This window comes from Tinamus guttatus, unplaced genomic scaffold (assembly GCF_059628265.1).
Source record: "Tinamus guttatus ecotype Peru unplaced genomic scaffold, ASM5962826v1 Tinamus_guttatus_pri_ptg000115l, whole genome shotgun sequence".
Lineage (NCBI taxonomy): Eukaryota > Metazoa > Chordata > Aves > Tinamiformes > Tinamidae > Tinamus > Tinamus guttatus.
The window spans coordinates 246457-260189 of NW_028288649.1; the positions used below are offsets into that span (position 1 = coordinate 246457).

A 13733-nucleotide genomic window follows, 5' to 3' on the forward strand; every position below is an offset into this window, starting at 1 on the left:
TGCACTTTAAAAGGCACCCCTCTCCCGGGAACGTTGCAGCGCTGAGCCTGTGCGGGCAGCATCTCTGCTCTCCCGCGCGGGTCTGGCTGCGTGGCCGCCACGTGGGCTTGGGGTGGCCCTGGGAGCGCTGCCCTCGAGCGCGGACTGGGTGAACAGAGAGGCTCTGTGTGAGGAAATGGGAGGCCAGAAGCAATTAGCACAAATGCGTCTGAAATACGACATCAGGAAAAACTGTTATGGGTGTGTTCCTCTCTTGGCTGAATTGGTGCTTACTTGCTCAAAAGCTTTCTGCACTCCCGTCCCTGTGGGTGGGACGAGAGAATCTTAGGCTTTGAGGAGAGGGAAATTTACGGTTCAACCCTCAAAGGAAACACGAGCCTTACCTGTACGGTTGGATCTTCTATCTAGGAAACATCTTGCAGACAGCTAAGGCCAGAGGTGATTGGGCAGAAGAGAGTGAGAGGGAAAAGAGAAGTATGTAATGTTTAGGTTTGAGGATTAGCGCTTTTAGTTCTTAACTCAGAATTACAGATGTCTGTAAAACATCAATGCTGTTTTGTCCCATGCCTCTTGTCCGGCATCAGAAAACATGTTCTCCCTCCTTATGGGTGGGGGACTCTGATCAATCACCTTTTGAGACATCTTGACCAGTTTGAAGTGGTGCCAGAGTTTAGAAATCTCAGATAATTACTCAGACACTGTTTTTATAGAACTTAAATAGGATTATTTGACTTTCTCTCACGGGGCATAAATAAGCTTTTATATTTAACAGTTGCTGTTGGTTGGCTGATGTTACAGGCTGACAAGAGACGCTTCTGGTCTGGCCACATCACATGTTACATGGTTACATCTGCAGTGGAGTTTTAGTTTGGATCTAAATTTCGCTTTGGAAGTGAATCTCCATGTTGTTCCTGTTTACTGTGCTCCCATCACAGAGCAGCCTTGCAGCATGTGAAGCAGCTTCTTTCAGATAAAGCTGGAGCTGAAGATGCTGTCTCTGAATCCATGTGGTAGACCTCACTGTCAGTAGGCATTTGGTCTGCCTGGCTGGAAGCTTGCATAGGAGACCATGTTCTGAGGAAGAGAAGAAACTGAGGCAAGAGGCATGAAAGAGGAACTGAGGTAATTAATTGCCTGGGAGGAAATGACAGGCGCCAGTGTCTAGAAAACCCAGTGTGGTTCTGCTAGTTATGGAACAAATGGTTCCACACACCAAACTCTATAAAAGCAGTATTGTCAGTTAATGCTGCTCTGGAGCATTCAGCCCTCCAGCACTGGTGCGTGTGTGCAGACCGGCCTTGATGCACCTCATTGCTGAGTGATGAAGAAGGGGCAGTAGAAGGTGGTGGGCTTGCAGGTTGGGAAGGTGAGGAAGTTGGTTTTGGGTTTGGTGATTTTGGGGTCTCTCTCTGCCCAGTGAAATTCACTGAAGGAAAAAGAAATGCTCTGTCTCCCAGCAATGCAGGCAGCTTTGCATAGGGGCCATTAAACCAGAAGAGCTGCGAGCGCTTTGCTGATGGGCTGCCTTGTCAGCTGAGGCAAACTTGGCACCGGCAGGAGCCGCAGACCTGCCGATCTGAACGCGGTAAATGCCTAGCCTTGATGTTCAGCACAGACAGATAAGAAGCCCTCAGCAGGTCCCGAGGGCTACCTTTGCTTTTCCTAATGAGGAAGTTGGCAGTTAACTCTTCCTTCTCTCTCATGGAATGTGTGTGGGTTTTTTTGTTTTTTATGACTTTCTTGCCTGATGGTTCCCGTTCCTGACATTTGAAGATGGCCAGTTAAGCATTAAAAAATAGGTGCGCAGGGAGGTATGGTGTATCTTCTACAGTAGACTTGACATTGTTCAAAATGCACACGGAGTAAAGGCCATCAGAGCGATATAGGCAGTGGCAATGAGCTTTAAGAAAGGATCCTAGCAGAAGAATGAAAGAGATACAAATCTCTTTAAAATCTGGTCTGTAGGAAAGATGTGACCACTTTTTTTTTTTTTTTTTTTTTTTCTTCTGGGAAAACGACCCAACTTTGAACACATTTGGGCAGATTTGAAATATCAAATTTAATGATAGAGTATCATACATCTGCCATGGGAGGCAGGGAGGCTGAAAAGGTCCTTTGTATTTCTTCCTGTGCTGCAGCTAGCGCTCTTGTCTAACTGCCTTAAAGATCTGAATGTAGCTCTCTCTGGGCTATTTATATTTCCGAATGCTTCTAGGTAAAGCTTCAGCTTTAAAATATCTACCTTTGCTTTGGACTGGAAGAAGCCATGCAGGACACACGTGCAGCCTCTTTCTTCCTTGCAGGCAGTTTCATGGTAGCCAGAGTTTTTCTTTATTTGCTCTTTACCAAGTACAACTGGTATATGAGGAGCATCAGGTTAAAACCGATTATTTTTAAAGAGGTGTTTTAACTCAAATTTTCAGCTGACTACACTTTCAGTGGATTACCTTTCAGAAGCATAGATGGGCACATGTGTGGAAATGTTTTGACCCAGGAACGTGTGGGCTTTGTTTAGGCTTTCAGGTGTGTGTCAAGCTGTAACAATGACAGTTTTGGATCGTGATGGCAGGGGGAGAAGGGGAAGCCATCAAATTGAAGAAGAGAAAAGAGAATATATCTCCTGCTCCTCAACAGGAGAGGTCTCCCTTCCCAATAACTAGAACATTAGCCAAAGGATCCCCTCCTCCCTCTGAATTTTCTGTACGATCTACATATAAAATCTGAGTTTTCTGTATGGCAGAGGAGCACCCTGCTTGCAGTGTTGCCTAGCAGACTGAGGGGAGATAGACTCTTATAGGGAACTCTGATAGGAAAAGTGGCAAGATATTTCAATTATGATCAGGTACTGAGATGGCACTAATAGATCTAAACTCTCTGGAGCAATCTAGACCCATAATTTTAGTTAAGTTACTATTAGGATGACAGATTTTTCCTGGAAATGTAGAAGGAAATAAATTGTTTTGGAGAGTGATAGCGATCACTTTGATCTTGCTTTCCAGTATAGCTGATTTTGGAGCAAACACTAACAGTTTAGCCTGAAATACGTAACGTAAAGATGATGTATGTTGCAGTAGTTTCTGATGAGTTTATTTTGGGAATGAATATTCCAGGGAGAGTACGCATTTATTGACGTATTTTCTAATACAATTCACTGTAGCCGGGAGACAATTTTATTTTATTTTTATTCTGAAATCTTAATCTTGCCTGCAGCTATTTTCCACAGATTGGATTGATTTTTCTGTGGGACTATTTAACTTCAATGCAATTACATGCAGAGGTGGCTAGTGCTGCTTTCCCTCTATGATACCCAGTTTACACTCTGTTCATTTGCCTGTCCTTGTTTTACCTCTTCCTGGTCCGCCCATGTTTTCAGTGCTGAGATGTTACATTCACTAGCAGTGTAGGTCAGGCCTGTCCCATATCTATCTGCTGTTTCCAGAGAGAAACTTTTTTATTATTCCAACTTCCTTGCACTTTTTAGGAAGCTTTTGAGTTTGAGATTTTGATGTTTAAGACCTCTTGCAGTCAACATGATTGTTAACTATTTTTTTGTTTGTTTGGGGGTTTTTTTGGTTTGTTTTTGTTTTTTTTTTGTTTTTTTTGTTTGTTTTTGGTTTGATTGCATTGTGGTAAGCTAGAATAACAACCGTTTTACTAAAATTGTAAATATTTTCATCATACAAGGGGGTTGACTACAATGTCTTATATTAACCATAGCATTTGAATATAGGATTTGAATATAGGAAGAATCCAGATTTGCATTACTTTGTTTGTATTCAAATTTATTAGAACGGCAGTTTCTTACCTTGTCTGGTTGTTTTTTTCGTACTGATATTAGTGGATTTCCTGGACACGGCTGCCCTTCCACTAACCAGTCTAATGTGGCAAACTGTCTTTTCTGGTCCTCCTTGAGCATTTTTATGCTGGTAGGCCTGTAATGTGACTAGCATGAAATCCACTGACAAATACCTAGAGCTGCTGTGTCTAAGATCTCGGGTGCATTTCAGAGATTTTTGCATCAGAACATGGCAAGGACAATTAGTGTTGCCGAGATGAATGGATAAAACACCCCACAGAAAAACACTTTGTGATGTGGCATTACAGTCGGCGTTAGACTTGTTTATTCCAAGATTTCTGCTTTTTTTCTAGCCCTTTTGTTACTTACACACCTTCAAAAAAATAAATAAAATCAAGTTTCAGGACAATACTTGAGTATTTTTCATTGCAAAAATTTTGAAGAGGTTTTTTCTCTTTTAATGCAAAAGAAAATTAAGTGAAGAGGAAAAATAAATTATGCATTCCATATATGTGTATCTTTTGTTGTCTCTGGAGAGCTTTTTCATTTTTATTTACAGATACTGGAATTCCCTTTCTCACACAGTGTTTTTTAGGGTAGTGGGCAACCTTTTGAAGATGCTTCGATGAGAAAGCTCGGTTGACTCAAAGGGTGTCAGTTGCATAAATAAGACTATGGATACGATTGTCCATAATTTTAAAGTATTTAAAGAGATAAATCGGCATCAGAGGTATTTATGAAGTGTTGCTGTGGTTTAATTATGGAAAAAAAAAAAGTGATCTAACCCTAGTAACTCTTCCCTTAGGCTGTAGCTCCGACTTTAACCTGCAGCCTCTGCTGTTTTGAAAGAGCTAATGGTGCTGGGTGCAAATGGGATTAGTCTATGAATCCAGCTGGAGATTCCCTGGGAGCAGTAAGAAAGATTAGTCTTCAGTCAGGTTGCAGCACGACAAGAGAGAAAGACTAAGGGTGGCATGGAAGCTGAGATTTCATTTTTCTAGTGGCAGTATTGGCTGGTAGGAGTTAGGGTTTGGGTCAGCTGTTACAGAAACTTGTGAGAATGAACTTCAGTTCTGTTGGATTTGCATGCTTGATTTCTTCAGCTATACTACAGTGGTTGAAATGAAAAGTCCATTTTTGAGGTACTCTTTTCTTATAAGAGAAACTCTATAAGAGTTTAAGTCTTCTGTAATGGGAAGAACAGCTTATCCTATTAATTGGATATTCATCCTATTCATTCAAAAAATTTGTATTAAAAATACTCAATAAGTTGGTTCTCTAGGATATCATTAAAAGCTATTCCTAAGTAGCTGTTTAAAAATTATATGTTTTAGACTCAGTAGTCAGCTGCCTAAAATTTTTGAGAGCCCAAGGGAGGAGAACAGACTGTAGCACTGTCCTGCTCAAGTCATGCATCAGATGGCTGCTGCCAAGGAATGCACGTATAACTCCAATGTTTAGGTAACGTGCCCCTGAGGTTAACCTCATGCAGTTCAACAAAAACAAAGTGCAAAGACGTGCACCTGAGGAGGAATAACCTCAAGTACCAGAACAGGCTGCAGATCCACCAGCCCAGGGGAGCTTTTCAGAGAAGGACCTGGGTGGGCAACAAGGAGAACATGAGCCAGCAAGGCTCCCTTGTGACAGAGAAGGCCAGTGATGCCCTGGGCTGCATTAGGAAGAGCGTTGCCAGCTGGTGGACGGGGGTGACCTTCCCCTCTGCTCAGCACCGGCGAGGACATGTCTGGCATCTGGGCTCCCGGTACATGAAGGACATGGACCTCCCAGAGCAAATCCAACAAAGGGCCACAGACATGATTAAGGAGCTGGAGCACCTTTCACGTGAGATGATGCTGAGGGAGCTGGGGGTATTCAGCTTGGAGAAGAGAAAGCTTGGGGAGATTTTATCAATGGGTACAAATATCTGATGAGAGAGTGTCAAGACACCAAAGCCGAATTCTGCTCGGTGGTTCCAGTGACAGGATGAGAGACTCTGGGCACAGACTGAAACACAGGAAGGTGCTGAATGCAAAACACTGCCTCACCGTGAGGACGGCTGGACACTGGAGCGGGTTGCTCCAAGGGGTGGTGGAGTCTCTGTCCTGGGGATGCTCAGAATCCATCCGCACCCTGCTGTAGGGGACTCTGCTGAGCAAGCAGGCTTGCACCAGATGGTATCTAGAGGTCCTTTCCAGCCCCAGCTGGTCTCGGAGATGGCACCTCGAGCTGAAGCACTGATTCGTGTAGTTGCCTGTTTTTTGTTTAATAAATAAACTATCAATTTTATAAATAACATCTCATCAGGCACAGTCTTGGGTGTAAATCAATTATTTAGGGTGCACATTTCAAACTTGAGACATTCTTTTGGGAATGGAAATCTTGCTCATGTGTTTTTCAAGTGACTCTTCAAGCCTTCATCAAGTGGAGGGCTTTTACATGTTTTAAATTGTAAACCGCTTTGGTATTAACCAAATGTGCCTTTCTTTGGACTTGCCACACATCACTAAAGCTTTTGTTATTATTATTATTTTGGGCATCAGGGGAAGGCTCAATAATCAAAGTCTAGTGTCTGAAAATTGCCCATGGGGGAATGGGAAACTTTCTGCTCTGGGAGAACAAGATAAGACTCTACCTTTCAGTGTGGACTTTGCAGTTCAAATGACTTGAAAATCTATACTACTGCAAAGCTGCTATCCTAATATTCTGGCTAGAATATAGAGATTACGGGAATATTTTTTGCGCTCCTAGCCGTACAAAAGCAAACAGCTTCAAAATCCTCAGTGAAACCCACAGCCTTAGAATAGTACAAACATTGAAATAGGAGATTCATCCAGAATTTTGTTACATTTTATGTTATAAAAACTGTAAGGGATGCCATGACACTGTAGCAGAGGAGAAATAGCAAGAGTTTTCCTTTTTTTGGGTCTTGGAGGCACATGTTGCCGACAAATGCGGAATGTTTCCAAGGTTGCCAATTTAGAGGGAAGTGACTATTGGCAAGTATTGACTCCCTACTTTATTTTAGTGTCACATTAGCGCCAGGCATAGCAGAGACCAAGTGCTGAGCGCTCCAGCAGGCACCGAGAGGGAAGAGAAGGTGTCAAACCTTCACTAACTTGTCAACTCAGTATTTTTTTGCATGTTGCATTTGACTAAACGATGTAAGAATTTACATGAGAACACGCTCTAAAATGTGTTTTTATTTTTTCATTTGTCTGAACTTGCTGTATTACATCTTCACCTGTAGCGAAGTACAAGCCCAGGTGACTTCCTTGGTTCTGCTTTCTTGGCTCGGGGCTGCATCCTCCCTCGCTGTCGGGAATTCCAAGAGGAATGCTGGGCTGCTTCCCAGATCTGTCTTTCACATTCGTCTATTGCAAAACATACCCAGTGCTCTAGGTGGTTCTGAGGGTGTTGTCTTATTAAGAGACCTCTCCACTTTCCTCTCGGCTTGCTAAGTGTACGCTCCTGTTGTTGCCCACAGAATGGCTCAGTTTTCCCCTAAATATTTAGTGGAAAGCTAAATAGTGCTGGAGACCAGCTGCAAGTAATGGCTTAGCATTTAAGCAAAATAAACTTTTCTCACCATATTGAAAATAACATAATCTTGATGACAGAAGCTTGTCCCAACCTCTTTCAGCTTCCTTGCACCTTCATTAGAGAAGAGTCACTCACTTTATGGACTGGCTTGCCTATGGAAACAACATAAAACCACTCACAAGTATTTGAAATATCAAATTTATGTATTTTGCCAAGATGACTTAGAATTGTTGGCATCATTTCCAGCAGAACACATCTCTGCTCGTTTTGATCATTTAGTAAGACAAGACAAAACTAAATACTGAATAGTATTATTAGCCCACAGATCCTAACACACCTTTATTTCTTAAGCTGGCGGATTCTAGAAATTGTTGGAAAGCATTTCTAGTCTGTACGATTAGTCATCAATAGTAATGTTCAGATTTGACTGTAGTCATTGCTCTGTCTTTCCGGAGAACAGGTCTAACGCTGCAGCTTTGTCTCTAGGTGCGTGGTTCTTCCAGCCCCACAACTGTGTTCTCAGGTATGTGCTTCCTTAGCCTTAAAGACAGCAGTCTCCGTTCAGTGCTTTTCACATCATTCCTCCTGCATTTCTGCATCTTCAATTGAATCCTAAAGCGCAGTTATTTCACAAATCAGTTGTGTGCTCAGGTTTTCATGTAGGTCGTTTTTGACAACTCTTTGTTGGTTGCGGTATCTTTGCAGCTGCGTTGCAGGAGGACTGTGGCTTGCTTGGCCGTAGGAATTAGCCTTCTTTCAATTTGCATAGAGAAAAAAGCAAGTCTCGTGTTCGGTTAAATATTTCATCCTAGTTGAATGTCTCCTTTGCGGAGATGCTGTTTTTATCAGGATCAAAGCTTATATGGATTAGAGCAAAAGTGGCTCTTAGTTAAGGGCCACAGGCTTTCTAACTTACGAATTGTCACTGCTTGCTCTGTTGCAGAAAAGAGGTCTGGTTTTACATACAGATCTTGTATTTAATCCCTCCTTTCTTTAGAAGCTTGTAGATTTGACTTACCTCATCAGTCTGGTGTTGACTTTCCCTCCTTAATGCCCTAGTTAGCTGGGCCACTTCTTGCCTCACCATGTTGCATTAGAGAGCCTGGTGCAAGCAGTGGGTTGGGGCTGGGAAGCCGTCTTGTTTGGCTGGAGACAAATTCTAACCTGTTAAACTGCTGTTTCACAGCTGCTTTAATCTGTCATAGAGCGCTAGAATCACTTCTTTGAAAATAATACTGCTTTTAAGGCACTGCCTTGAATCTGTTAGAATATTCTTATGCAATCTTTTCCTTCTTTTAATGCGTTTTCTGAATTATTTAAATGGCATCTCTGATCAGAATAATACACCAACAGTCTCTTTCCAGTGCACTTCAGTTTAAACTGTGCTCACGAAAAACTGATGAAGCTGTGCTGTTTTGTACTGTTGATTGTCTCCAGTATTCTTCCTTACTGCTGTGCTCCTTTGGGATCAGCTTTGAGAACCTAACAGATGTTACTTGATTTTGGAGCAGAAATTATGAAACGGTGGAGCTTTGGCTTTCTTCCCTATAAAAACAACATAAAACCCAAGTTAAATGTGTTGCAACGCTGCCCCGTGTGGGATGGTAGATCTGTGGGAGGATCTGTGGAACGCGGTGCTGTTCCCACTCCTCATCGCAATAGTTTTTATTCTACATCCTTGTATGTTTATCAAAGCGTGTTCGTATTTTGCAGAGTGAGGAAGACAAGAAATGGCTTTTATGAATGCTTTTATAATGAGACTTAAAAAGCATCTTGTAGTCTCTGTTTTGTGGCCATCATCTGTAATGACATGGCAGAGCATCTCTCCCACTTTGAGAGCTCTGCTCTGTCTCGTTGTGCCATGTTTTTCAGGATTCTGGGCATTTCTCTTGCTTTTTCTTATCTGTTCTCAGCATTTATGTTAATCAGTGGTCTCCTATGCAACTTGGATTATTTCTGTAGCTTTCCTTTTATATAAAAGCTAACAAGTACCTGCTGCAGCAGCATCCACGTCGCTGCGCGCGTGCGTAACACTGCGGGTGCCGGTGCGCGCGTGTGCCACGAGCTGTGCAGCAGGGAGGGTGAAATGCTTTATTTTTATGTCTTCTGACAAGCTTTCCCCAGCCAGCTTTAAATCCCCATTATGAAACTAATGGGATTATTTCTTAAGCAAAAATGATCAAAATCATTAAAGCTTATGAAAAGGGAGGGCGCTGGGAGGGGAGAATGCACCCAAAAACTAACCCACATGCGGGAAATAAAATATATATACAGAATGTTTACATCAAAACCTATACAAGCTATAAGAGGAAAACCAGTTTTATATTGGAGTTGATCTATTCACAATAACTTTGTCATGATACGTTTGTATACAGGATTATCAAATGTACTGAAAGTCTCAGCCTTCTCAAATCTGAAAAGAAGTGTGCGGCTGGGTATCTTCCTAATGATAAAGCAGTAAATCATCTTGAGACTGCACTTTTGCTATTAATGTTTTAAGTAACTCTAAATACTGGCTTCTGTTCTGTAATGGAAACTTTGAGAAACAGTGTAGTTGGCAGGAAGTGTATTTACGTTTGCATGGCAGATTTGGGGGACTCGTCTCCAGAAAGCTGCTAGCCACAGTAGAGTCACTTTTGTTCTTGGTCACCACAGCTGTTAGGCTCAGAAGAGATGAGTTAACTGCTAAAGCTCAAACGATTCTGAATTAATAGGTAGAATGACTAGGACTGGGTGGCAATACATGAAGCAGACTTAGAGCAGCTTAACTGAGGTCTTAGTTTACAAGGCTGGGATGGCCAGAAGCCTGTTCCTCGCAGGTGGGTGCTTCCTAGGCATTCCTGTGGTCCCACTTTCGTAAGTGCGAGTAGCCTGTGCGGGCACGTTCCCACCCGTGTAACTGTCACAGGGCAGGAACATAAAATACTATGTGGCTGGTAGACAGACGAGGAATGGAGTTGTTTTTGGTGAAGAGTCTGCAAATAAACTTCTGGTGAGATGAGCAAGAGTAATTTTTTTATTCTTTAATGAAGAGGTTGAAAATGCTGTAACTTGCAGATAGTGCGCTGAGATGGCCAAATAACAGTTAAGTTATTTAGATCATGATATGTTCAAGGAGCTCTCATATGAGGTCGTAAGTCTAAGAACATTTGTCATGTTTACATGTTCTGTGGTTGGATTTCAGAAAACAAGATCCTAAAAATACTAGGGGTCATGATGGAAAACTGGTCCTGGCTTTCCAGAGCAGCATGGCAGCCAGAAAATGTGTTGTTTCATCAGGAAATAACATAAATCATAACATATCCAATGGATAGAAGTTGAACTGAAGCACTTCAGCCTGAGCACTTCCAGTTTTGCTGTGGGTAAAGTCTGTACCTGGTTGTCCCAGAATGGGCTTTTTTAACAACTAGTTATCCTTTTGCTTAGGAAGAGCGAAGTACTTGATCAGGGTTTCCTTCAATGAAGGAGAAAAAAATTCAGTTATCCAAGATCACGTTTAAGTGACATGTGATGTGCTGTCTGAATAAAAATGCTGTTTGCTAACAAAAGTTAACCAAAGTATGAGAAGTTCTAGTATTTGTCCAGCCATTTAGATGTTCACAGTCCTGAAGAGCTGGAGCTTTTGGTTCCAGTGCCAGTTGTTCCGCTCGGACAAAGACCTGTATTTGGTGAAGCCAACAGGAGTATGTTGATAAAAGAACATGCTTATTTCTACCAACAGATGTGGCTAACTGTGTAATTGGATATGTCTACAGAGAAAAACAGCATAAGAAAATGTTGCAAATTTGAAACATTAATTTGCAGTTGGACACAAGGCATGAAGTAATGAAGGAAAAGAAGCTTCTATTTGTTTGGGAGAGGGCTGAAAAGCTTAGTGGGAGAGTGAGGGCATGGTAAAGGCACTCAGCAGCAGTCGGGAACTGCAAATAAAGCTCTTGGGTTCAGAATTACTCTGCAAAGTAACCCTGCATTTTTAATTTGTTTGTTTGCTCCCGAAAACCCCATGTGCTCCCATTCACATTTTGTTCTGAAACCAGAAAACTCAGGATATCTCTGAAAGTCACTCGCTCTGAGCTAGGAACTAGATCTAACAGTGTTATGCTGAGAATGTTTGATTGCAAGCTACTACTGAATAAGTGGTTTTATCATGCAGTCTTTTGCTATCTCTTACAATGATGAAGTAACCAGAAATGGGTACTAAGACTGGCAGGGTGCATTTTTTTTTGTAAATCTAGCTTTTTGTCATGATAGGCAAAGTAAGTTCAGTTTGTTTTCCCTGTAACTTCAAAGCTCAGGCACTCAAGCTGCTTTTCAAGCTTTTCCAGGAGGGAGAATTTAGGTTGAGCAAACTTCTACATAAAGAACAAACACTGCTTTTCCTAACGTATTTTTTCTACGATCAGAATATTTTAAATATTTTATGTGCAAAAAGGTGGCCAGGTTTGGTCAAGTACACCTGGAGTTTCTCCAATTCTGCTTCCGCTGTAGTCAGCAGAGGAAATTCTCTTTTGAGTACAGTGGAAGAGTTGCTCTTGTTCAGTACTGAACTTTTGTTCAGTATTGAAAGTTTCAGGTGTGCTTTCTTGTGGTTTCAGTGTAACTGTTTTGTTTGATATTCTAGCTATAGCCTTTTGCTACCATCATAGGTGTTGAGTAAATTGTTATCTAAGGCACATTAGTGGCCGGAATAGGCTAACTCTTAAGTGTAATATTCCAACTGGGAACAGGTAAGCAGTCTGTCCTGACTGATGGCAGTTAGTATGGGCACACGCATCTCGGAGCCCGGGTGCCTCTGAGAAGGGAATGGGAATGAAGTCGGCACATTTGACCTTTCAGGGACATGAGCTCAAAACTGCCATCCCATCCTCACTGTAGTAAGGGAGGGGGAAAAACCTAGGTATGCCAGAGCTTCACTGCTGCACTGATTTGGGAGCAGCTCTGTATGGACAATTATAGCTGTGGCTACCAGCTGGGCTGAGCAACTAGGTTTTTTTTCCATCAGATGCCCTTGAAATTTCAAAATCTTATTTCCTCATGTTGAATTTCAATGGCAACTTCGCCAGCAGTGTAATCTTTGGGCAAAGTGGCTGTTCTCTGTGTGAGATCCGCTATGAAGCTTGTAAAGTTTTGTGGCCTGCAATAGGTGCAATAAGTGGGAGGAGGAACACGGCCAACCTTTGGTGTATTGAAGTCCTTCCAGAATCTGATGCACAAATGTTCTGCCGCGGCCCATAAATCTTCTTTACTAATGCAGAAGAAAACCTTTTGAGAGGTTTTGGTCAACTAAAAACGTGCTCTTCACAGAAAGAGTGTGAACTGTACCTTGCAAAGTTGGGGGGCTGGTAGGGTGGGCCCAACAGCTCTGGTTTAACTGGAACGATGCGTGTACCCCGAGCAGAGCTGTGAGCTCAAGACTGAGCTTCCCAGTGGCTGCAGCTGTGGAGCCGGGAGCTTCTCTGGGGAGCTGCTTCCTTCTGCTGTAAATTTAGCAGGGAAACATCTGAACTGCAGCTGACCTTGCCCTCAAGCGCTTACCCAGTTAAGAGGAGAATACGTGCATCTCTTGCACTCCCATTCCAGGAGGCGTTGCATTGACCAAATAGTTCAGAAACGCGCAAATCTGACTGCAGAAAAAGGCCACGTCTGTAGTGGTGGCAATGAAATGCTCACCAGCAAACCTGTCTGCTCCTGCTCACCCAGAGCTGTGGTTCTGGGAGCTGTTCCCAGCTGGAGGTTATAATAGGAGTGAGGCTTCCCCTGGCCGTAGCCAGGGCCCGGCTCCTCGGTGCGGCAGGAGGCCTGGGAAGCGCTCCCAGCCGCGGGCGCTCCGTGAGCCGCTAGTCCCCGTAGCGGGGCGCGAGCCCTCGCTGGTAACCGAGAGGGCTCCGCCGCGACACCCAGCCGGCTGCTACACCAGAGATAAGGTCTGGGCCGCTCAGGTTCGCGGCCACGCGCGCTAATAGGAGCTGCTTGTTTCGTAACTCCTGCTTACTCGTGTTTCTGCGGCGCGTGGGTCTCCAGGCACTCTCGTTCAGCCTTTGAATTAGCCATAGCAGCCTAAGGATGGGCGAAGCAGCATGTTTTCCTTGCAGGGGCGGCGGCGGTGCGGCTTGCTCTCCTCCTTTAGGAGAACGATTCTCAGCAGTTGTTTGTGTCCAAATCCACTTGCCCGTGAGCACCTTTCTCCAGCCCTGTCTCTGTTTAGGCTTAACAGCACATTAAAATGGGAGACGTGGTTATTATACACCTTCATGGTTTCTTTCTTGTGCCACTGTGAATTGGTGTGCTGAAACAGTTTCTTTAGAAAATTGTGGAAAAGCAGCTAAAAGATTTGTCATTTAAAATATTGCAATAAGTATTGTATTTGGAATTCTTCTCATTTCATCTATGTAGAGCT

General features: G+C 43.0%; 1 protein-coding gene across 2 annotated transcripts in view; it reads left to right on the forward strand.

Moving 5' to 3' along the window:
• Nucleotides 1-13733, forward strand: part of SEPTIN7 (septin 7) — a 54460-nt gene that overhangs the window by 13006 nt on the left and 27721 nt on the right. The window lies entirely within an intron of this gene.